Source organism: Doryrhamphus excisus, linkage group LG7, assembly GCF_037039965.1.
Source record: "Doryrhamphus excisus strain RoL-2023G ecotype Guam linkage group LG7, RoL_Dexc_Guam_v1.1, whole genome shotgun sequence".
NCBI classification, from domain to species: domain Eukaryota; kingdom Metazoa; phylum Chordata; class Actinopteri; order Syngnathiformes; family Syngnathidae; genus Doryrhamphus; species Doryrhamphus excisus.
The window spans coordinates 19,581,558-19,607,554 of NC_136363.1; the positions used below are offsets into that span (position 1 = coordinate 19,581,558).

General features: G+C 36.2%; 2 long non-coding RNA genes across 6 annotated transcripts in view; one reads left to right on the forward strand and one right to left on the reverse strand.

Moving 5' to 3' along the window:
- Positions 1 to 1,778: 1,778 nt before the first annotated feature.
- Positions 1,779 to 11,560, reverse strand: LOC144899565 (uncharacterized). 2 transcript variants are annotated; one of them, XR_013627801.1, is made up of 3 exons: positions 11,484 to 11,560; positions 10,182 to 10,294; positions 1,779 to 1,855 (listed from the first exon to the last, which is right to left on the reverse strand). It is a non-coding gene; the product is annotated as an uncharacterized LOC144899565 (long non-coding RNA). The 2 variants fall into 2 exon arrangements; XR_013627800.1 differs by lacking the exon at positions 1,779 to 1,855 and adding an exon at positions 9,780 to 9,922.
- A 394-nt stretch (positions 11,561 to 11,954) lies between these two features.
- The window catches only part of LOC131108830 (uncharacterized), a 56,061-nt gene continuing 42,018 nt past the window's right edge, over positions 11,955 to 25,997 (forward strand). For 2 of the 4 annotated variants that reach the window (XR_013627797.1, XR_013627798.1), the window contains exons 1-4: positions 11,963 to 12,227; positions 16,221 to 16,485; positions 16,970 to 17,362; positions 18,437 to 18,522. This is a non-coding gene — a long non-coding RNA (uncharacterized LOC131108830). Of the gene's footprint in view, positions 12,228 to 16,220; positions 16,486 to 16,969; positions 17,363 to 18,115; positions 18,192 to 18,436; positions 18,523 to 25,997 lie in introns of all 4 variants that reach the window. The other 2 variants (XR_013627799.1, XR_013627796.1) reach the window with 2 other exon arrangements.

A 25,997-nucleotide genomic window follows, 5' to 3' on the forward strand; every position in this document is an offset into this window, starting at 1 on the left:
CATTAAAAAAAGAAAAATAATCATAATGTAATTTATCTAAATTGTAATTTTGCAACAATAACATAATATATTTTAGTAGCATTAAATTCAAATATAATTTTTAGGGGAAAGTTTGCAATATTATGAGAAACAAACGAAACAACAAATAAAGTTGTAATTTTAGCAAAGTTAATATTATATAATATAAAAGTTAATAATAATATTACAAGAATAAATCCAAAATATTCATAAAAAATTTAATTAAAAAAAATTATTGGTAATTTTACAATAATAAAATCATTTAAAAAAAAAGAAAAATAATCATAATGTAATTTATCTAAATTGTAATTTTGCAACAATAACATAATATATTTTATTAGCATTAACTTGAAATATAATTTTTAGGGGAAAGTTTGCAATATTATGAGAAACAAACAAAACAAGAAATAAAGTTGTCATTTTAGGAAAGTTAATATTATATAATATAAAAGTTAATAATAATATTACAAGAATAAATCCAAAATATTCATAAAAAAATTAATTAAAAAAAATTATTGGTAATTTTACAATAATAAAATCATTTAAAAAAAAAGAAAAATAATCATAATGTAATTTATCTAAATTGTAATTTTGCAACAATAACATAATATATTTTATTAGCATTAACTTGAAATATAATTTTTAGGGGAAAGTTTGCAATATTATGAGAAACAAACAAAACAAGAAATAAAGTTGTCATTTTAGGAAAGTTAATATTATATAATATAAAAGTTAATAATAATATTACAAGAATAAATCCAAAATATTCATAAAAAAATTAATTTAAAAAATTATTGGTAATTTTACAATAATAAAATCATTTTAAAAAAAGAAAAATAATCATAATGTAATTTATCTAAATTGTAATTTTGCAACAATAACATAATATATGTTAGTAGCATTAACTTGAAATATAATTTTTAGGGGAAGTTTGTAATATAATGATAAAGTTGTAATTTTAGGAAAGTTAATATTATATAATATAAAAGTTAATAATCATATTACAAGAATAAATCCAAAATATTAACAGCTGTAATTTGACAATCATGAAGTCATTTTTTTGCATTTTCCTGCTTTCGGTTAAGTTCAGTCCAGATGAATGAATAATGAATAAATATGATGTTTTCTCTTGTATTTATATTTTATGACCGATAATAATTGAGAAGATATATTGAATGTGCCAGTCCTGTCTCTTGTTGAGCCTTAGGACATGTTAGCGTTTCTTAGAAAGTGTTTGGGTTTCCTGTATATGAGGTAATGATAGGATATATTTAGCTCCACCCCCCTTTATACCGTCTTTCCAACTCCAACTCCACTGCCGGTTTGAACTTTTCTTTTAGCGACACATAAAACTTGCAGGCAGGAGCGTGCCGGTCCGTTGCATGATGACTATGCAATTTACAAAATTACAAGCTCGCTGAAACCCGGCCCCGGCAGAATCCCCGGACTCTGTCTGAATTATTAATGGACTATTGATGAGGCCCCTGATGCACTGTGCTCGCAAACCCAATGACATTCTTGTCAGGCCGTCCTGCAGCTTTGGCTTTATGCAGCACCGAATGTCAGTTAATTACAGATTCACGCTGCGCGACAGCCCACAAACGGCGTCCATTTTGTCTAGGAAGAAGCACACACACGGGTTCCTAAGCCCATCCAAGATATATCCCTGCATGTATCTTCCCAGATTCTAATTAATCAATACCATGCAAAGTGTCAAATAACTCTCAAGGCATGCACTTCCGACTCACCTCAACCCCCCCCCCCCGCGGGGGTACGTTCCTCCGTATCTCCACCGCCATCAACTTCGCCAGACGCAGAACCACTTAATAAATTGCACCTTGAACAAAAGGAAGAGGTGATGAATTGAAAAAAAAGGCCTTCCATGCATTATTTATGCCGCCATCTCCCTCAAATTGGCCACTGGTAAATAATTAAAATTGATCTCATTATGGGAGTTTTCATTATTGGGTAATTGAATTAAATGGAAACCTAAAGGGACCTCTGAAGGCCTGGAGACTCACTAGGGCAAAACATTCATTGGGAAATTAATGTATTCATACTGCAGAAATCTAATATTTTGAAGCATTTTTAAGGAACAAATAGTCATTGTAATATTATAAAAAGCATTTGAAGTCATAATATCATGAGAGAAATATAAATTAAAGTGTCATTTTATTCAGGGATGTCCAATAATTATCGGTGCCGATAATTATCGGTATAATATCAGCATAAAAATGCAATATCGGTTGATATCGGTATCTAATTTTTTCCCGATATTTAAAAAACAAACGTGTTCATTCCACCACAGGAGATACGTCATCGACTAATATTGGTATCGTAAATTAAGAATTGGACAAAATCGGTTTTCGGCAAAAAAAAAAAAAGCCAATATTGGCCAACCCAAATTTTATTTAACAAAAGTTGTACTATTATTATTATTAGACTATTTAGTACCATGATATTATTAGCAAGTTGTAAAAGTTTAAAAGGCATTAAGTCAAATTAAAGTGTCATTTTATTCAGGGATGTCCAATAATTATCGGTGCCGATAATTATCGGCAAAATATCAGCATAAAAATGCAATATCGGTTGATATCGGTATCTAATTTTTTCCCGATATTTAAAAAACAAACGCATTCATTCCACCACAGGAGATATGTCATTGACTGATATCGGTATCGGAAATTAAGAATTGGACAAAATCGGTTTTCGGCAAAAAAAAAAAAAGCCAATATTGGACCCCACTAATTTTATTTAATGAATTTGTACTATTATTATTATTATTATTATTATTAGACCATTAAGTACCACAATATTATTAGCAAGTTGTAAAAGTTTAAAAGGCATTAAGTCAAATTAAAGTGTAATTTTATTCAGGGATGTCCAATAATTATCGGTGCCGATAATTATCGGCAAAATATCAGCATAAAAATGCAATATCGGTTGATATCGGCATCTAATTTTTTCCCGATATTTAAAAAACAAACACGTTCATTCCACCGCAGGAGTTTTGTCATCGACTAATATCGGTATCGGAAATTAAGAATTGGACAAAATCGGTTTTCGCCAAAAAAAAAGCCAATATCAGACAACCCAAATTTTATTTAACGAAGTTGTACTATTATTATTATTAGACTATTTAGTAGCATGATATTATTAGCAAGTTGTAAAAGTTTAAAAGGTATTAAGTCAAATTAAAGTGTTATTTTATTCAGGGATGTCCAATAATTATCGGTGCCGATAATTATCGGCATAATATCAGCATAAAAATGCAATATCGGTTGATATCGGTATCTAATTTTTTCCCGATATTTAAAAAACAAACACGTTCATTCCACCGCAGGAGTTTTGTCATCGACTAATATCGGTATCGGAAATTAAGAATTGGACAAAATCGGTTTTCGACAAAAAAAAAAGCCAATATCAGACAACCCAAATTTTATTTAACGAAGTTGTACTATTATTATTATTAGACTATTTAGTAGCATGATATTATTAGCAAGTTGTAAAAGTTTAAAAGGCATTAAGTCAAATTAAAGTGTCATTTTATTCAGGGATGTCCAATAATTATCGGTGCCGATAATTATCGGCAAAATATCAGCATAAAAATGCAATATCGGTTGATATCGGCATCTAATTTTTTCCCCATATTTAAAAAACAAACACGTTCATTCCACCGCAGGAGTTTTGTCATCGACTAATATCGGTATCGGAAATTAAGAATTGGACAAAATCGGTTTTCGACAAAAAAAAAGCCAATATCAGACAACCCAAATTTTATTTAACGAAGTTGTACTATTATTATTATTAGACTATTTAGTACCATGATATTATTAGCAAGTTGTAAAAGTTTAAAAGGCATTAAGTCAAATTAAAGTGTAATTTTATTCAGGGGTGTCCAATAATTATCGGTGCCGATAATTATCGGCATAATATCAGCATAAAAATGCAATATCGGTTGATATCGGTATCTAATTTTTTTCCGATATTTAAAAAACAAACGCGTTCATTCCACCGCAGGAGTTATGTCATCGACTAATATCGGTATCGGAAATTAAGAATTGGACAAAATCGGTTTTCGGCAAAAAAAAAGCCAATATTGGACAACCCTAATTTTATTTAATGAATTTGTACTATTATTATTATTATTATTAGACCATTAAGTACTACAATATTATTAGCAAGTTGTAAAAGTTTAAAAGGCATTAAGTCAAATTAAAGTGTCATTTTATTCAGGGATGTCCAATAATTATCTGTGCCGATAATTATCGGCATAATATCAGCATGAAAATGCAATATCGGTTGATATCAGTATCTAATTTTTTTCCGATATTTAAAAAACAAACGTGTTCATTCCACCACAGGAGATATGTCATCGACTGATATCGGTATCGGAAATTAAGAATTGGACAAAATCGGTTTTCGGCAAAAAAAAAAAAAAGCCAATATCGGACAACCCAATTTTATTTAACAAAGTTGTACTATTATTATTATTAGACTATTTAGTACCATAATATTATTAGCAAGTTGTAAATGTTTAAAAGGCATTAAGTCATCATATTGTGGGAAAAATAAGAAAAAAATAAGAAAAAGTTGCAAAATTATGAAAAAAAAACGAGAAAAATTGCTTAATTCTTGTATTTTTTTTAAACATTCTTGCAACTTTTATGATCAGGACATTCATATATTCATCAAACATTTTCACTGTTTATTGTGTCCAGTCAATGCACTGTTTTTTTTAATCAATATATCACTGACTTTTCTCAAAATGAGTTTCTGAGACAACTATCGTTAGTGGTTTCACCTGGTTTTGTCAGCCAATCAGCTGCTTGCATGTCGTCCACCACCCCAGTTGTGCCTGATGAGTCTATTTAGCTCCTCTGCTCTGCATGGTTTTTTTAGCGTGCATGTTTAAATAAGAGCCACATCAGCTTTGCATCTCAAAGCAGGATACCTTCAGTATAAACATTAGCATTTTGTGGAAACAAGCCGGTAATTAGTTTAAAGTGTAATAAGCTCGGGGGGTAGGCACACAATGAAAGAAAGCATTCTGCCTTTAAAATGAATAAAAATTGATTGTGTCCCAATAAAAACCGAATTGGCGGAGTGTTAACTAGATTGCGCATAAACGTCCGTAGCAGTCCCGGGCCACGTTATTGTGTGCTAATGCAATAGAGAACACTTAGCAATAAATGCTCCTCTCTGATGAGCTCACAGAGGGCTTTCCAAGATGGCCTGATGAAATTGGAAAAATTAGATTTCAGCGAGCTGCTAATGACTCCTAAAACAAAGGGAAAATCTCCAAATAGAATTAGCCTGGCCTCCTCCACTCTAAATACATCATATGTAAATTACTGTCATTTGGAGAAATATACTTGCCTGGAAGGTAAAGCCTTCATTAGAGAGCTCGGTGGGTTTGGGACTTGGACTCGAACTCCTCCAGGACGTTTCGGGAGTTTTAGTGCAGAGAAGCTAAATGTATTGTTCACTTATTGCTGCAGTGCAGACATGCTCTGTAATTTACAGCCTTACTGCATATCCAAGTAGGAGTATATATGTAGTATATATATGCACAGTATTCATTGTTTGTCATTCAGAATTATTATTTTAAAAAGTGTTCAGATATTATTCTAGATATTTTTAAAATATGTTTTAAATATCCAGATATTCAAATATTGACTCTATATATGTATATTTTTGCACAGCCCTGCTTTCAACATAATATCAGTAATTGTGTGTAATTTTGCACCACCATTCTCAGCTGATTTAATCACGATTAATTAATTGGAACACTGATTAATTTGATTACAATTTTTTAAAGCATTCGACAGTCCTACTTTCAACACAATATCAGTATTTTGGGTATTTTTGCACCACTACTCCAAATGCAATTCTCAGCTGACTTAATCATGATTAATTAATTTCAAAACTGATTATTTTGATTACAAATTTTGTAATCATTCGGCAGCACAATATCACACAATACACACAACATCAGTATTGTGTGTATTTTTTACCACCACTCCTAATGCAATTCTCAGCTGACTTAATCGTGATTAATTAATTTGAAGACTGATTAATTTGATTACACATTTTTAAAGCATTCGACAGTCCTACTTTCAACACAATATCAGTATTGTGTGTATTTTTGCACCACCACTCTAATGCAATTATTAGCTGACTTAATCATGATTAATTAATTTGTACACCGATTAATTTGACGACAATTTTTTAAAAGCATTCGACAGTCCTACTTTCAACACAATATTATCAGTATTGTGTGTATTTTTGCACCACCGCTCCTAATGCAATTCTCAGCTGACTTAATCGTGATTAATTAATTTCAGAACTGATTAATTTGATTACAAATGTTTTAATCATTCGGCAGCACAATATCACACAATACACACTATCAGTATTGTGTGTATTTTTGTACCACCACTCCAAATGCAATTCTCAGCTGACTTAATCGTGATTAATTAATTTGAACACTGATTAATTTGATTACAATTTTTTTAATAATTCGGCAGCACAATATCACACAATACACACTATTAGTATTATGTGTATTTTTGCACCACCACTCCTAATGCAATTCTCAGCTGACTTAATCATGATTAATTAATTTTAACACTGATTAATTTGATTACAATTTTTTTTAATAATTCGGCAGCACAATATCACACAATACACACTATCAGTATTGTGTGTATTTTTGCAATTCTCAGCTGACTTAATCGTGATTAATTAATTTGAACACTGATTAATTTGATTACAATTTTTTTAAATAATTCGACAGCCCTAGTTTGCACACAATATCAGTATTGTATGTTTTTGCACCACAACTCCTAATGCACTTCTCAGCTGACTTAATCACGATTAATTCATTTGAACACTGATTAATTTGATTAAAAAAATGTAAATAATTTGACAGCACTACTTTCCACATAATATCAGTTTTGTATGTTTTTGCACCACCACTCCTAATGCAATTCTCAGCTGACTTATTGGTTCATTTTAACCACATTTGTTCAACTTCTATTTTGCACCATCACCATTTTTAATTATTTAATCTATATATGTTTAACAGAAAAAACTCTCCTTTGGTTAACATTAACCACATTGTTTATTCTTCTATTTTGCACTTCCACTGTAATACAATTTTTTAGACTTAAAAGAATAAAAATGTCAAATCCAAATCTCTCCACAAGGAACAATGCCACTTTGTGGAACTAACGGTTCCAGACACAAATCCTGCAACCAATTATTTGCCCTCCTGGAGGATTCTCCACTTAACCACTGCATGACCTTTCACGCTCCCCTCCGCTGTTTGCGTAGGGCAGCAAAAACAGACATTATATGACAACTGTGTGGGAATTACACACCAATTAAACGGGGTAAGTCGCTGCGTTTGCAGGGGGGGCTGCTTCCGAATGCAAACAATGAGCCTGTCAGTTGTGTGTGGGGGGACACAAGGCCTTGTATGTTTCTAGCAGGTAGGTAATTGACTTATCTAGGCATTGTTCTGGCTTCATCCCTGTTGAATAACATGGCTTTGCTGTGAGATTTGCGGAGCTTTAGGTAAACCTCCGATAAATATATGCACAGACCTCACAGGGTTTCCCGAAATAACGCACGCAAAAGGTTCTGTTGTGTTTTTAAATGCACGTTTGCTGTACATCTGATGCCCCCCCCCCCCCCCCCGTCCTACTTTCAACACAATATCAGTATTGTGTGGATTTTTGCACCACCTCTCCTAATGCAATTCTCAGCTAACTTAATCATGATTAATTAATTTCAAAACTGATTAATTTGATTTTAAAAAAATTAATCATTGGGCAACACAATATCACACAATACACGCTATCAGTATTGTGTGTATTTTTGCACCACCACTCCTAATGCAATTCTCAGCTGACTTAATCGTGATTAATTCATTTTAACACTGATTAATTTGACGACAATTTTTTCAAGCATTCGACAGTAATACTTTCAACACAATATCAGTATTGTGTGTATTTTTGCACCACCACTCCTAATGCAATTCTCAGCTGACTTAATCGTGATTAATTAATTTTAACACTGATTAATTTGACGACAATTTTTTCAAGCATTCGACAGTCCTACTTTCAACACAATATCAGTATTGTGTGTATTTTTGCACAACCACTCTAAATGCAATTTTTAGCTGACTTAATCGTGATTAATTAATTTTAAAACTGATTAATTTGATTACAAATTTTTAAATCATTCGGCAGCACAATATCACACAATACACACTATCAGTATTGTGTGTATTTTTGCACCACCACTCCTAATGCAATTCTCAGCTGACTTAATCGTGATTAATTAATTTTAACACTGATTAATTTGACGACAATTTTTTTAAGCATTCGACAGTCCTACTTTCAACACAATATCAGTATTGTGTGTATTTTTGCACCACCACTCCAAATGCAATTCTTAGCTGACTTAATCGTGATTAATTAATTTTAAAACTGATTAATTTGATTACAAATTTTTAAATCATTCGGCAGCACAATATCACACAATACACACTATCAGTATTGTGCGTATTTTTGCACCACCACTCCTAATGCATTTCTCAGCTGACTTAATCGTGATTAATTAATTTGAACACTGATTAATTTGATTATAATTTTTAAAATAATTCGACAGCCCTAATTTCCACATGGTATCAATATTGTGCGTTTTTGCACCACCACTCCTAATGCAATTCTCAGCTGACCTAATCACAATTAATTAATTTGAACCCTGATTAATTTGACTACAATTTTTTTTTTTTAATAATTCGACAGCCCTACTTTCCACATAATATCAGTATTGTGTGTTTTTGCACCACAACTCCTAATGCTATTCTCAGTTGACTTTAACCACATTTGTTCAACTTCTATTTTGCACCATCACCAATTTTTATGCCCCCCCCCCCGCATGCATGCATGCAGGCTGGCTACTGTACGGCAACTTAGAGCTCGCTCTAAGTATTTTCTGAGCATTTGACAGGAGGCTCACATATGGAGCGACGGCTCTGCTGCAGCTGTGGGGTATTTCCACTATCCATAAGCACCTTCCTATTAATGGGCTGGGAAAAAGCCAGCATGCATTTAATTCGCTCGACAGTCACTCTGTTGTGTTTTGGCTGCCATTAAAACCGCTTCGATACATAGCAGAGATATCAATATAGATATTTAATGTCATTAAAGAAGCAAAGATGCCACATTTTGCTTCTTGAAGGCGGCGGGATTATAGTAATTGAAAGTCCATACTGCGACATAAATAACCGTTCTCCCACACCAGCTAGGCTAGACCCGCTGGTGCCGCTTGCTGTCTGTTGCCGAGAACTAAATATAATTTTCTGCATTCTGAATCGCATTCCGCTCCAACGCAATACATGCCAGTAGTTAACAGCGCATGTGAATAAATAGCTTTCCTCAGTCCGGGACCTCGAGACGTGTCAAAGTATGATGCAAGTGATTTGTTTGCGCGCAATTAAGACGTGATGTACGTTAGCAGCTGCGGTATTCTTTGAGCGTGATCTCCATTTTGGTGGCTTTATCACACGAGGGAACAGGTCGAGGGAAACACAGCGAGGGCCCGACTCCTAAGGAGCCAAACATGGAGCCAGAATTATGTCACTCCCACCACCTGTTACTGTGGAAAAAAAATAATAAATTAAAAAAAAAAAAAAAAAGAACGTCACCAAGCCGTAAGGAGTTCCGGCATGCATTGCATCCAAAATGTGAACTTCTGAACCGTAGCGCTTAACTTTCTCATTTGTGCACAAGCAGGAGGGGTAGCGGCGTGTAGCAACAGCCCATCTAATTTTGTAGGATGTCGAGACGTGCCCGTCACTCAATCTGCCTCCGACATTGTTGTCTTGTGACTATTAATTCATTGAGGAAGACGGTTTGCTGCACCCTCATTCATATGTAATCATATCAAAAATAGGCTCCAAAATTATCAATACTTAGATATTTTCAGTCATTTGAGGTAATGCATATCATTCACAGTGGAAGACAGTGGAAACTATGTACATTATTGAGTCCTTGTATAAATAATAAGCGGTTGTTTACATAAATAAATGTACTGTATATAGTTTATACTATGCTATCATTTGAAATACACTACTTTCAAAAACTTACCCTTACTTATCGGATTAGCATCCGGTCACCAGCTCATTCTTCATCAGACTTCTCCGGTTCTGCTCCCAACAGTGAACGCTATACATCATCCGGCTCGACAATACCTCACCTGTCTGTAACAGAAAAATCGATATTTATTAAAATTTTGCTTTTGTTTTCATTCATTCAGTCATTTTCCACCGTTTATCCTCACTGGAGCCTATCCCAGCTGTTTTCGGGCAAAAGAGGTGGGGTACAGTCTGGACTGGTCGCCAGCCAGCCAATCACAGGGCACATATAGACAAACAACCATTCACACTCACATTCATACCTATGGACAATTTGAAGTCGCTAATTAACCTAGCATGTTTTTGGAATGAGTACCCGGAGAAAACCCACGCATGCACGGGGAGAACATGCAAACTCCACACAAAGATGGCCGAGGGTGGAATTGAACCCTCGTCTCCTAGCTGTGAGGTCTGCGCGCTAACAACACGACCGCCATGCAGCCTTAATCACAATTAATTAATTTGTACACTGATTAAATTTGACAACAATTTTTAAAAGCATTCGACAGTCCTACTTTCAACACAATATAAGTATTGTGTGTATTTTTGCACCACCACTCCAAATGCAATTCTCAGCTGACTTAATCGTGATTAATTAATTTCAGAACTGATTAATTTGATTACAAATTTTTAAATCATTCGGCAGCACAATATCACACAATACACTCTATCAGTGTGTATTTTTGCACCACCACTCCTAATGCAATTCTCAGCGGACTTAATCACGATTAATTAATTTGAAAACTGATTAATTTGACAACAATTTTTTCAAGCATTCAACAGTCCTACTTTCAACACAATATCAGTATTGTGTATATTTTTGCACCACCACTCCTAATGCAATTCTCAGCTGACTTAATCATGATTAATTAATTTCAGAACTGATTAATTTGATTACAAATTTTTTAATCATTCGGCAGCAAAATATCACACAATACACACTATCAGTATTGTGTGTATTTTTGCACTACCACTCCTAATGCAATTCTCAGCTGACTTAATCGTGATTAATTAATTTGAACACTGATTATTTGCCGACAATTTTTTTTAATCATTTGACAGCCCTACCCACCACATAATATCAGTATTGTATGTTTTTGCACCACCACTCCTAATGCAATTCTCAGCTGACTTAATCGTTATTAATTAATTTGAACACTGATTAATTTGATTCCAATTTTTTAAATAATTCGACAGATAATATCATACAATACTTTTGTTTTTTTTCCAGTAATGAACAAGACATAGACCTCACCTGTTTTGAGAGTTGCCGTGACGATAACAATTCCTCCAAGACCCATGAAAGACTGATCCATTGTCTCCTGTAGTCTACAAACAAAGGTCAAAATTAAACAATCATAGTTTTTAGTAATCCCACAAAATGATGCATTTTGAGGTATAACGTGCCTCTGCATGCACTTTAAAATGTCTGTTGCAATACAACTACTAATACTCCTATAATAATAGTGAAAATTTGCTACTATTTTAAACCGAGGTAGCATCAGATACCCCAAACTCATAATCCAATCAAATCGGGTGAAGTGTTTGGATTAGGACGCAATAGCAGCACTGCTAAGCGGCCTGTTTCTGCACAACTTTGACTTCCTATTTGTTCAACAAATAACCCCATAAGCATAATCCTACATAACTTACAGTAGCTTGGGCATACAAGAGTGATTCAGCGAATAAAAAAATAGAAAGTCATTGGCATAGACTCACAAATGATGTAACTGGCAGCGCCACCCCACCAACAGCTGTGCGTGTGTGGTCTACAGATGCTGGCTCAGCTATTTAAGCAACGTCCAAAAGAAAAATACTGAATAATTTAGCTCTCCACACCAATAACAGGCAACGTTACACTGAGCATAGCTGTTACAGGAAAGACACCTAAATGAACAAAACACTATTGAATAGCGGTTTTGGTGGTACTAGTGTATTTATATGCTAAAAGGCTCAACACTGCGCGAATAGCGTTAGCACGTCAATGGCGAGTTCCAAGGTAAGTTACCATTATGCTAATGGTTTCAGTTGTGGCCTACACTTGTCTTGCTATCTGGCGACATATTTTACAACGAATAGCTCAATCAATCATCTGATTCTGGTGTTTATTTTTGTATCTTGACATTGTTAGCTCCGTGTTATTCCTGCGAAGTGTGTTTTTGTATGTGTAAACACGACGCTAATCGAATTAGCATGTCAATGGCGATTTCAAGGGTAAGTTAACATTATGCTAATATTTCAGTTGTGGCCTACATTGTCTTGCTATCTGGCGACATATTTTACAACGATTAGCTCAATTAATCATATGATGCTAGTGTTTGTTTTTGTATCTTGACCCTGTTAGCTCCGTGTTATTCCTGCGAAGTGTGTTTTTGTATGTGTAAACACGACGCTAATCGAATTAGCATGTCAATGGCGATTTCAAGGGTAAGTTAACATTATGCTAATATTTCAGTTCAGTTGTGGCCTAAATTGTCTTGCTATCTTGCGACATATTTTACAACGATTAGCTCAATTGATCATATGATTCTAGTGTTTGTTTTTGTATCTTGGCCCTGTTAGCTCCGTGTTATTCCAGTGAAGTGTGTTTTTTTGTATGTGTAAACACGACGCTAATCGCATTAGCATGTCAATGGCGATTTCCGGGTTAAGTTAGCATAATGCGAATGGCTTCGTTTGTGGCCTATATTTGCGTTGCTATCCGGTGACATATTGTACGTCGAATAGCTCAATAAATCATTTGATTCTAGTGTTCCTGCTATTCCTTTGACGTTAGTTATTTGGATGTTTAAGCATTATGCTACTCGAGTTAGCATATATATGTTAGATGCTAATGCGTCAATTGCGGCCGTCACTTATGTTGCTATTTGGTGAGTATCTCAACGAATTAATATTATTGTTCAATAATGAAGCCAACTATATTTGATTATAGAGTTTGTTTGTTTGTTGTATTTTTGTTTTAAAATAAGGAAAAATAACCTAGCTAGCTGCCGCCTGGTTGATGTTAGCTACCTACCGTGCAAGCCACACTTCCATTATGCTTCATATTGAGGGCAGAATATAGACTAATATATACTTTTTTTGTGTGTGTTTAAAGTTAATATAAACTGAGTCAGTTGTAAAACCAGCTAAGTTTTTCATTGGAAATATTCTTGCACTAAATGGGATAAATGTCATAGCCCTCCAGTATAATACATGGCTTCTATTTGCACCATAGGTGTCTATCATCTGCGAAACAAGCTTATTTTTCCACAGCCGTGCCTTTTTGACTCTGGTGACATAATACTAGAGAGACTCGGCAAATATTCCCTCATTTCAAGCAGCGAGTTCAGCAGGAAGACGTAGTAAAAACGAAATAGGCAAGACTGCCAATGTTTCATAAATAATAGGTAGCTGGGAGTTCGCAGTGACGTCAAAACATCAACACGGTATAAAAAGTTGATCGTTCATTCCCGGGGAGAAAAAGCCAACGCTATAAGTCACATGCCTTGCGCAAAAAAACAGAAATTAGATAAATAAGCACCGAGCTTTTTATAGTGGCTGATTGCGTTGCTTTATTTGGACCTCATTTGTGACTCAGGTGGTCTGCAGCCCACCTGCATGCATACTGTAAATTACTCGCCGGGCCTAATTGCCCGTGTTCGCTGTATTCCTATAACCCACCAGTGCAGCGTTAACTCTATTGTCAGGTACTTCATCAACGCTGCTGGATTTATTTCCTTGTAGCCCCTCTCAGTAAAAAAAAAAAAAAAAACACCAGAAGAAAGCAGAGTAACAGGATCTTTTTATTATTTTATTGAAAACCCTGCAATTAAAGACCTATTCTTAACGAGAGCCAGGCTTTTGGAAATGATAACATAACCGTGTTATCAACCAACACCATATGAGACCAAGCCTTGCATTGTGGGAGTTGCATAATGCATTATAGGCCCAGATGTTGCCCTCATGTGACCTTACCTGGGGGGTGCGGTGCCATTACGCCAATCAAACACTGTAACACTTGATCGGTCGCAGGCACGAGGAAATCAATTATTCAGTTTAGCATTACATATGCACGGCAGAGCGCAGGCTAACTTGTGGACATAAAATGTAGCTTTTTTTTTAAGTTGGTGCTAACTGCATGTGTCTCTACTGTATAGTTGTATTTTTTTTAAATTTTGAATCCCACTGGATAAGCTACGGTCATATTTTACTTTGTTGCCCTGCAGCACAATTTATTGACTTGACCTTGTACTGATTTATTTGCTATTTTCATAAATTTTTGCATAAACTATGCATTTCAACATTGTAAAATATTTGGATTCAAGATATAGACAGAGGATTAATCATTTTTAAATTGTTATATCTCAAGCAAAATGCAAAAAAATGTTTTAATGTATCTTTTTTTCTGTATATATTTTTTCTTTTTTTCTTTAATTTTTTTAATTTCATATTTTATTTTTTCAATGCAACAAAATTATCTATTTGTGGAATCTGTATATGTTTTACAAATTTTATATTTTGACTCAAGATGTATGACTTTTTTTTAGACTTCATGTCAAGCAAAAAAAATTATTTTGTGTATTAATTATGTTTTTCTTGTTTTATTTAACATTTTTAAACGTTCTCTTTTTTTACATATATTACATATATTTTTTAAAATAAAAATATATATTTTCACTCAAGATTTGAGCAAAGTACAAATAATTTTTACACTTTTATATTTCAAGGAAAATGCAAAAAATTAAAATATAAATATTTGTCTATATATTTGAGAATATACATTTTTATTTTACTCCTTTTTCTATGAAATTTTCTTAATTAAAAAAGTATTTTAATCAAATTTGGACATGATTTTCATTTAATTTCCATTTAATTTAGCAGAAGTTACACTTCACTACAATTGGAGGAGTTTGTGAGCATGACACCCAATTGTTCCTTACTGGTGCTTTCAAATAGAGATGGCCTATTTGTTGCATGATAAGCAGATTTCTTTTAAATCTTAGTACGGACATATTTACGGTCATATTTATAAAAATGAATGACTTTCTTGGTCCAGCAGAGGTGAAGTTGTTAAGTGGTGAGGGCTGACATGTGACTTCCATGGAGGGGGGGGATGAGGTCTACATGTCAGGAGCATAATGGCCAGCTGAGTCATAGGTTATAAAAAGCTGTCATTGGGGATTTCTTGTCTTCAACAGCTCATCATCACATATGACCTGCAAATTATTTATTACACTAGAAACTGAAGTGGCCTGTTACCACCTTGTGTTATGGTCTTCCTTATTAAAATATCACTTGGGGTAAATAATTAGACCACTGCATTAGCTACTAACTGTTTGGCATTAAGTTTTATCCAACAGGTTTTTCATGTTTTAGTGCCTCAGAGTCCACATTTTTGTTCGCAGACTCCGTGCAGGCATTTTTTCCCCCCATGTTGTTTTGTCCTCGCTGTATGAAAATGGTTAAAAATCCCAAGGGTCAGGGAAAACGATCCCTCCTACTTGAGTCGCCTGCTCAAAGTCAGCCAAAACATTCCAGACTTCAAACAGAGAGTTTTGCCATTTCTGTGCCCAACCTCCATGGCCCAGGAGGACTTGGTTATTTGGATAAATTAATTTCTGGAGTCTGCCCGAGTTGCAAAAACAACCTCCTGCTTGACAGCAAATTAGTCTCACTGAAAAAAAAACCTTAAAAGTGTAAAGAAACACACCTTCTGACTTAAAAAAAATATTAATCTTCTGTTTCATGTGTTTATTTTGGTAAACATAACTCTGGTCATAAAATACAGTGGAATTGGGTTTAACTACCTCCATGCAGGTGAGACTCTCAAACATAGCACAAAGCTGCCAGGTTGCAGCAGTGCGTCGTGTGAAAAAACATGACACAAAACAGAAACCATGCTAACATTTGCGTCTGCTAAAAAAAAAAAAAATCCCAGACAGCAAATCTAATAGCAAATTATCCAAGCAGATGAAGACAATCCAGATCTAATGGTCCACATCTTTTTCAGGCACTCCGAGACATCCAAGGACACCTTTTGGGGGAGACTGCTCGTGTAATTGTAGGAGCACGGAGCTTCAAAATGAGTCTGGATGCAAACATGAAGCATGTGTTTTGTACAGTAGGTGATATGTGTGAATGGAGCTGGTTGTGGTCGTAGCGGCGAATGTAGCGGCGGCTAACAAACAAAACGACAACAGCCTCTTTCACACAGCTTGGAAATGAGAATGGCAGCTGGCTGAAAATATTCCATTCCTATGAAAGGCCACACAAGGGTAGATAAATGCTGAATTTATTTGGTTTTTATTTATTATTATTATTATTATTACATATTTATTTTCTTTATTTCTTATTTTCTTATTTATATTTTATTTCTTTTTCCGCCAGCATTGTGTGTTATCATTATTATTATTACATATTTATTTTCTTTATTTCTTATTTATTTTTTATTTCTTTTTACGCCAGTGTTGAGTGTGTTATTATTATATTATGATTATTATTATTACATAATTATTTTCTTTATTTCTTATTTTCTTATTCATTATTTATTTTTTATTTCTCTTTCCGCCAGTATTGAGTGTGTTATTATTATTATTATTATTATTATTGCATATTTATTTTCTTTATTTCTAATTTATTTATTTTTTATTTCTCTTTCTGCCAGTATTGAGTGTGTTATTGTTATTGTTATTGTTATTATTATTATTATATATTTATTTTCTTTATTTCTTATTTATTTTTTATTTCTCTTTCCGCCAGTGTTGAGTGTTGCGGCATCTTCGTGTGAAATAGGCTCTTGAAAATAGAGGTAAAGACACGAAATAATTTGGCTCAATAGTCTCTATATGTAACTATATGGCAATATTTTGCAATCTTCCACTATGTTACACGCTTCTGCATTCTGCGTATGTATGTATGCTATGACCCCGCCTCTTCCCACCGAGACAAAGTACTGGACACGGGTTGGACGGCGCCATCTGCAGGGGGGAAAAAAAAGAGTACCGCTGTTGTGAATCTGGAAGACGGCGTCGTCTCAGAAGTCCATTCACTCAACATTTTCCAGCAGGAAGATGCTTTGTCAAGACGTGATGTTGAGGAACTCTAGCAGCAGCACAGAGCCATTATACAAGAATGTGCAACCACTAACCAGAGGTGAGGAGCTTCATATGATGTAACAAGGTGCTTACATATACAGTAGAAGCATCTTGAATGGACATTAAAACGGTTGATGGACTTCTATTTGACAGCCTCTTCCTCCTTTCGGACAAAGAAAACATCCAATCAGGGAGGTCCAGCATTATCCAAGCTGGACGTATTCGATGTACGACGGCAATCTTAATGGCATATCTTCAACAAAAGCAACACTTTTGCAATGCATCACTCCAGACGAGCAAAAACTAAGTGTATCACCTCAGAATGGGAAAAGCAGAATAGGGGGGAACACAATCTTTCCAAGGTTCTTTTTGGTTTAGAGCGAAGAACACCATGTGCGCTTGACTCCATCCAACATACACGCAGAAGAAAATGTTCATTTTTACCCTGTTATCCATCACTGTCAGCTTGCGGTGCACTGTAAAAAAAAAAAAGGAAATAATTAGACAGAAAAATGACGGCGGTCGCCGGCAGAATGAAAGAGCAGAAACTCCTAAGCTCCCAAATTTGTACATTCAAAGGCAAATCATATTAATAAATCACAAGTTGCGCATGTTTACACTTGCACAACTTAAGCCCTTCTCCATGACTCTCTACAGTGTCATATTTGTTATGCTGTATGTCAGATATTTATCATAACCAGATGCCTCAAGAGAGGAGAAAAACTGCATTCAATTTATTTTTGTGCCTCCATACCTCTATGGAAGTGTATATAAGACACAAAAGATGCAATAGTTTTTTTTTTTTTTTTAGGCGAGGGGGTGGTGCTCCATCTGTCGAAATGATCAAGTGCAGCCATGATAGAGAGCAACAAGATTAAATTAATCAGGTTTGTCCATTACAGGGCTGCAGGCCCTTCACAGATTGCAATTTCTCTCAGTCCATTATTGAGAGATGCGTTTAAAGGCGTGATGCGATTAAAGCGTGCCTTTAATGTAAATGCAACAACACAAAATAATAATGTTTCCGTGGAGCAACGTAGCCATTTTTAACTGCAAACAAAGAACACGTGTTATCTGATTACCATGATCAATAACTATGTTTCATGTTTTTGTGTTCCCCGGGATGTCATAGGATCTGGTTGCAGCCGACCACCCTTGTCTGGACACCGGTCGGCAGGCAAGAACACAACACCATCCACGGGGGTAATATTGGAGGAGGTGAGTTTAATGGAGACGCTATTAAGCGTGTAGGCTTATTGTTCATGAATGTCACGGCACGGCGGTCAGGCAGAATTTATTAATAATACAGAGTCGATGTGATGCGTTTCTGATTGGTTTCTTCCTTCCTGTTGGATCGGATCACTGCCAGCGAACAAAGCTGGACAGGATGTGTGGTTAGCAGGAGGGGAGCATCTTTTTAACACAGGAAACTGCTTTTTATTCATGCCGGAAAGTTGTATAATTTGGAGTTTGCACAAAAATATGCCTCAAAACTTCTTCATTATTGAGAATTAGTCAGCTAGCTTAGCACATATTCACCTACATAGGATTGGTTTTAACATTTTTAACGCACAAAATGTATCAAAATGGCGTCCTTGTATGCGATAAAGTTAAAAAAAAACAAAGTACTTTATTATGTTTGTCAGGCCTCTTCAAAAGGTGAGCAGTTTTACTTTATTTGAGTTTTATTGAGTTTTTTTGTTATACAGTTTTTATCTTCTTCTTATAGTGGAAATCTGGACATCAACCAGCGTCACATAACAGATTGTAGACTTCTGATTCATTCCATACAGTAAAACATAACAATGCACTAACGCTTCCTCCGAGTAGATCCGCTTCCCTACGCATTTCTTTTTGGTCGAGGAACCATTTTTCATGAAGCTGTCCGCAATGTCAGAGCCACATCTGTTTTTAAGTGTGCTTACAGGTTTCGACGTGGCTCGGGCTTAAATGTTCTCCCGGCACGACTGAGTGAATAAATGAGGAATTACCATAACCAATCAGACAATACTCTTTCTTGCATTTTTTCTCAGGTGTTTTGCATTAGCTTCCTATCACGTTTCAAGCGAAGTGAAAAGAAGGAATTTTCTTATCACACAATGAGATTTAATTCCAACTGCACCGCCCCTGGTAACGCGAGTCATTGTGTTTGTTGGAGGCGCTTTTCATACAAGGTGCATTCCTGCGGTCGTGACAGGCCAACGACGACGAGTCAGTCAATCAGGCTCATTTAGCAGCTCGGACAAAACACAATCGCTTTTGTTAGCCGTAGAACGCAAAAACGGCGGCAGGAAAATGAAAGGGCATTCCAATGCACTTGACCTCTATCAGCAGTTATTAGCAACGGATGCAGCTTTGTGTCAAAAGTTTTGGGATCGGTCAAGGCAAAAATACAATGGATTTTGAGCGGATGGTCAAGTCAAGATGTTCATCGATTTTTAAAATTATGCCAATCGTTGGTCAAGGCAAGAGTCGGATTGGTTAAGGCAAGATTTCCATTGATTTTTGTAAAATTGTAAGACTGATTAAGGCAAGAGTCCTATTGATTTAGGAAGGTTTTAAGATTGGTCAAGGGTAAGTTTTTTTATTTTTCAAAGATTTGCCAATTGGCAAGGCAAGATTACGACTGATTTTAGACCCACTGATTATAGGATTAGTCAAGGCTATATACATTTGGTGATTGTTTGCCAAGGCAAGGGTCCCATTGATTTTGGAAAATTTTGAGCTTGGTCAAGGCAAGATTCCCATTTTTATTAGAAGATTTTTGGGATTAGTCAAGGCAAGATTTGCTGAGATTTTTGAAAGATTTGGCGATTGTTGGTCAGGACCAGAGTCCTAATTCATGTTGGAATATTTTGAGATTGGTCAAGGCAAGAATCCAACTGTTTTTAATTACTGGTCAAGACATGATTCCAATTAATTGCACTTATTTGACTTATGTCAAGGTAAGAATCCAACTAACATTGTTTCATTGATTTTGGAAGATTGTAGGATTGTCAAGACAAGAACCAAACGGATTTTGGGATGGATCAAGGCAAGATTTGTATTGATGTTGGTATATTTTTAGATTGGTGAAGACAAGAGCAACTTTCTTTGACCTTACTTTGGAAGAATTGGGTCAAGACAAGAGTCCCACTGATTTTGAAAGGTATTGACTGAGAATTATTGGTTAAAATTAATTTAGATTTAATTTCTCAAATCGAGACCCATTTGATTTTGAAATATTGTGGACAAGACAAGGCTCACTGTCATACTGTACATAGGCATAGGTCAGCAGTAGGTGTGGCTAATGCAACAGATGAATGGCGATCATGTGGATTCAAGTGTATTCAGACACACTTGACTCCTGGGATTTTCCTCTGGCTACATGCGGGCGGACACCGAGCCAAAACCCCGGCTTGCTATTTTGACAGCGTAGCCAGAAAAAACAAAAGTGTTTTGCTTTTTCTTTAAGAAAAAAAAAAAACAGAGTGAGAGAAAGAAATGAAGATGTAGTGGAGAGAAACGGTAGTCCCTCAGCCACCGCCTCACTCGATCCATATGCAAGGCTTAGAGGCAGGAAATACCCACAATTCAGTGTAATCACGGTAGAGGCTGCATACCCCATTAGAAGAGCCCCGGTGGAACTGATTGGGCACCATTAGAAATAGCTGAAATGTTATATTTTCATACATCTATGGAATGAATCAAAGTAGCACATACAATGTTCCATCTTGAAGTTTTCCAATGTTATTTGTGAGACAATGTTGAACAAATCCCTTATCTCGGATCCTCAGTTTGGGAACCCCTACATCAGTGATGCATATTCAAGTATGTAAATGTCTGACCACCCGCAAAAGCACCAAAATCTCCCATGTGTGCTGGAAACCGCAGAGGAATAGTTATATTTGTTACCCGTTAGGATATGCTAATTCCCCGAACCCACTCATTTGGTTTGGACCGGAGCAAACAACAAACGTTGTTTGACAAGCTAGTGGCTTTGTTTCACGTCGAGAAGGAGAACTGCTGGCATGTTTGAAAACCATAATCACACTTTCCCCCCACCTTCAAAACTAGCGTGCTAGCTGTAGTCTGGTGTCACAACCAGCAAAAGGGGGATTCCCGGTTATAAAAACAGATGCCAGTTGCAGCTTCTTGGCCCCCCGAGCTTGTGGAATTTTTAGGAGTCTGCATGCTGGGTGATAGTTGGTTTTTGGTTTTGTCCCTTTTTTTGGAGAAATAATTGGAGAGGGAAAGAGGAAACAAGATGAGCGACAGCTGATGTGGTTTGGTCAAAACGGGGAATGAACATCTGAATCTCATTTACTTGTGTGGCCAAAAAGACAAAACCAATGGTGTTGTTGCAATATTTTCTTTTAATTTTTATTTTTTATTTTTTTTACATTGTATTGTTTCTATTCTGACTCAATCACTGTTTGCCACATGAGTTTGGATTCAGTGGGACAGTCATTTGAAACTTTGTCAAAGATCCTGAGGGTTTTGGTTAAGAGGTAGACCCAAAAAAAATGTCGGAGGATTCAACTGGCTGTCTTTCCAGACACAGACCATCCTCGGCCCAAATGAAGGTTGTCACTGTTCGATAACCATCTTTCCCTTTCATTCTCTGTGAGGAAAAAATATAAACTTGACTTCCAACATTACTGGCAAGGAGATCCTACCTGGACAGTGAAGGCAGCAGCATCATGATCCGGGGTGCTTTTTCTTTAATGGAACAACGGAGCTTCAAGTTCTGAAGGGGTATCAAACATCAGCTGACTGTGTGGAGATGTTACCTGGGGCAACCTTCATGACTGAAGGCTCTCGTCTGGGCGGTAATGACTGGCTTTAATCAATAGGACAACTCTGCAGTTCACAAAAACGTCTTCCAGGGGAATATCCTCAATTTTTTTATTGTCCCCCTGATCTAAATCCAACGGAGAACATTTGGGGATGGGTGGCAAGGGGCGTTTACAAAAATTGACATCACTTCCAGGCGTGCCCACGAAACTCCCGGAAACTCTACCCAAACCATTTTTGAGGTGATTAACAAAAATGGTGCATCTACTCAATAGTGAATCCGTTTTTTTTTTATTTTATTTCGGTTCTGGGGGTTCTCCAACTGTCTCCAAGAGCGCAAAATGTAAATTCTTATATTTTTCATCTGCTCTTAAATTTTTTAGTCAAGGGGATCTCGTGTCTGTTAGAACCACAGACTTATTTTGTGTAGGAGAAACCTTGCCGGAATAGTTCAAGTCCTTGATTTGTACCTTCTCCTAACTCTCACAAGTCCCCCTTTCCCTCCCCTTCGACAAGCCTCTCCGCCTCCCACACAATTCCCAGGTCAAGGGGAGCTCTCGATATGAAGCTATGAGGCATGTCTGGTCTGCTGTGACGCCATATGGTTATCCACTCAAGGTGTTCGCATACATGTCCAACAAACAATAGGCTTACAAGACGCTTGTTCACTCTCTGCTTGTAAAAAAAAAAAAAAAAAAAAAAATGTCAGACTGGTGAGTAATTTTGGATTGTTACTCTCTCTTTCTTTTTATTACTCATCCACTCCGCTTCACTCGTACACGAGCGAAGAGTAAACACACTAAATGAGATGCTGATTACATCACAGGCGTCTGGAATGGTATCGCTTGACGTTTTATGAGCACTGTCAGCTACCTTTCAAATAATACACTCGCCACGGAGATGATGTTTACTTTTGGGGCGAGTGTTGCCGTTCTTCCTTAAGTGGTCGTGCGCAGATGTTTATACTGTAAACACTGTATAAAAGCACAAAAAAATGAAATAAGGCTGCCACTCCACGGTTTTTTGTGTAATTAACCACGCTGGAGATGCTAATTTGATGACTTCATGCCGCATCCACTCCCATCAGATGTGACTGATTGTCCGCCGAGGATGGCGGACAGTTTTGTGCGGTAGGATGGATAGCATCTCAGAGAGGCAGCTCCCCAGAGTTAATGGGGGAGTTTATCCTATTAGAGGCCCTTCACTGCTCCACTCCTCCTTCATTGTTCTGTCTCTCCAGCAAGTAGTGCAGGCTAATGGCTTCTGAACACAGCAAAGCCGTTTACTCCCTTTCCCCGATTGCCACCAATTCCCTCGGATCGATAATTCTCAGCGGGGGGGTTCGTACATTTCCTCTCTCTGGACATCTTTACCTCGTAAATCACACTCATGGTTCTCCGACCGAGCCTAGAAAAGTGTCTCCAGCCAGCTCAGGTCAAGCGGAAAGGTGAGGACAGCTTTAACGGACTGTCCCAATAACATGCCATCCTCTATTGCTTTGACCAAAGACATTTTGTTCCTCAGTGCTGACTTAAAGGATGGATTGGGAGGGGATAAATTAAGAAGAGGCATTAAGCTGTCACCCCATTGCGCAGATGGACTTTTCACATGTGGTTCTCAGAGACGGGGCGCTGAGGAAGCGGGTGCATCTTGAAGCCATATTGATACAAGACAAATACAATACAATCGTGGAAGGATGCGTTTCAAGAAGTCTATCCTGTACTGTGTTTCCGCAATACAGGCCTCTTTTGCCCACACAATTAGGAAACAAATGTCATTAATATACCCAAATAAATAATAAACAACAAACAAAATCTGTAAACCCTTCATCCCTTGTGTTTCACTGCGTACCCAAATTGTACATAAATCTGGAGCTCATGACCAACATATTTTTATTGGGGTAGGCTGTGTGAACAGGACCGACACTGGTGGCAGTTTTCTGGTTTTTGGACCTGTAACCAAGGCAAAGTAGTGACTATATGAAAGTTTGGGAACCAAAACATCTTAAAAGAAGGCACAAGGGAGTAGTATTGTAGATTATTTGTAAAGAGAGGACAGACAAAGCGGAAAAAGAGAACATGGTGATAGAAAATAGGGACGGTCACATTAAGTCTTGTTGGGGGACTCTGGGGACGGACAGGAAGGAAGAGTGCAATACAGGAACAGACAGTGATAACATCGACTTCGTTGCCTGTTTGTGGAGGACTGGTTGAGCTGGTTAGGTACTGAGTGCAGGAGTAGCTGGAATCTGCGAATGAAGACCCGATTCTGACTCAGTATGAGGATCTACCAAACAATTTTCAAAATACCGTATTTTCTGGACTATAAGTCGCTCCGGAGTATAAGTCACACAAGGCCAAAAATGCATAATTATGTAGAAAAAAACATACATAAGTCGCATTTTTTGCGGGTAATTTATTTTACAAACTACTACGACCAAAACCTACATCCTCTTGGAAGGCAAGTTCCAACAATAAAATAATGGAAAACAAGCTGAATAGGTGTAAGATATGCTAACACAATGCTAACAGCTACACAAAAAATAAACATGAAAACAATTTTCGAAATACCGTATTTTCTGGATTATAAGTCGCTCCGGAGTATAAGTCTCACAAGGCCAAAAATGCAAAATTTGGTAGAAAAAAAACATACATAAGTCGCATTTTTTGCGGGTAATTTATTTTACAAACTACTACGACCAAAACCTACATCCTTTTGGAAGGCAAGTTCCAACAATAAAATAATGGAGAACAAGCTGAATAGGTGTAAGATATGCTAACACAATGCTAACAGCTACACAAAAAATAAACATGAAAACAATTTTCGAAATACCGTATTTTCTGGACTATAAGTCGCTTCGGAGTATAAGTCCCACAAGGCCAAAATTGCATAATTATGTAGAAAAAAACATACATAAGTCAAATTTTTTGCGTATAATTTATTTTACAAACTACTAGGACCAAAACCTACATCCTCTTGGAAGGCAAGTTCCAACAATAAAATAATAGAGAACAAGCTGAATAGGTGTAGGATATGCTAACACAATGCTAACAGCTACACAAAAAATAAACATGAAAACAATTTTCGAAATACCGTATTTTCTGGACTACAAGTCGCTCCGGAGTATAAGTCGCACAAGGCCAAAAATGCAAAATTTGGTAGAAAAAAAACATACATAAGTCGCATTTTTTGCGGGTAACTTATTTTACAAAGTACTACGACCAAAACCTTCATCCTCTTGGAAGGCAAGTTCCAACAATAAAATAATAGAGAACAAGCTGAATAGGTGTAAGATATGCTAACACAATGCTAAGAGCTACACAAAAAATAAACATGAAAACAATTTTCGAAATACCGAATTTTCTGGACTCTAAGTCGCTCCGGAATATAAGTTGCACAAGGCCAAAAATGCATAATTAGGTAGAAAAAAACATGAATAGGTGTAAGATATGCTAACACAATGCTAACAGCGACACAAAAAATAAACATGAACAGAAAAGGTGTCCAGTGTTTATGTAACATAAACAGTTTTTTCATTTATAAGTCGCTTGAAGTATAGACTGTTTTACTTTATTTTAGTTTTATTTTACTGTATTTGCGTAGTTTTACTTTACTTTAGTTTTATTGAGGTTACATAAACAGTTTTTTTTCCTTTATAAGTCACTCTGAAGTCTAAGTCGCAGGAACGACCAACCTATAAAAAAAAAAGTGCGACTTATAGTCCGGAAAATACGGTAATCGTCATAGCTCAAGAACAATAAAGTCCAAAATGTCACTAAAGACAATGCAACATGTGAAACGACGACTCTCTTTCCACCCCCCCCCAACAAAAATCCCCTTTAAGAAATGGCACCCTGTTGCTTTATAGCAAACCCTGCTGCAGTGTGATTTACACAAGCACAGATCTGACCAACATA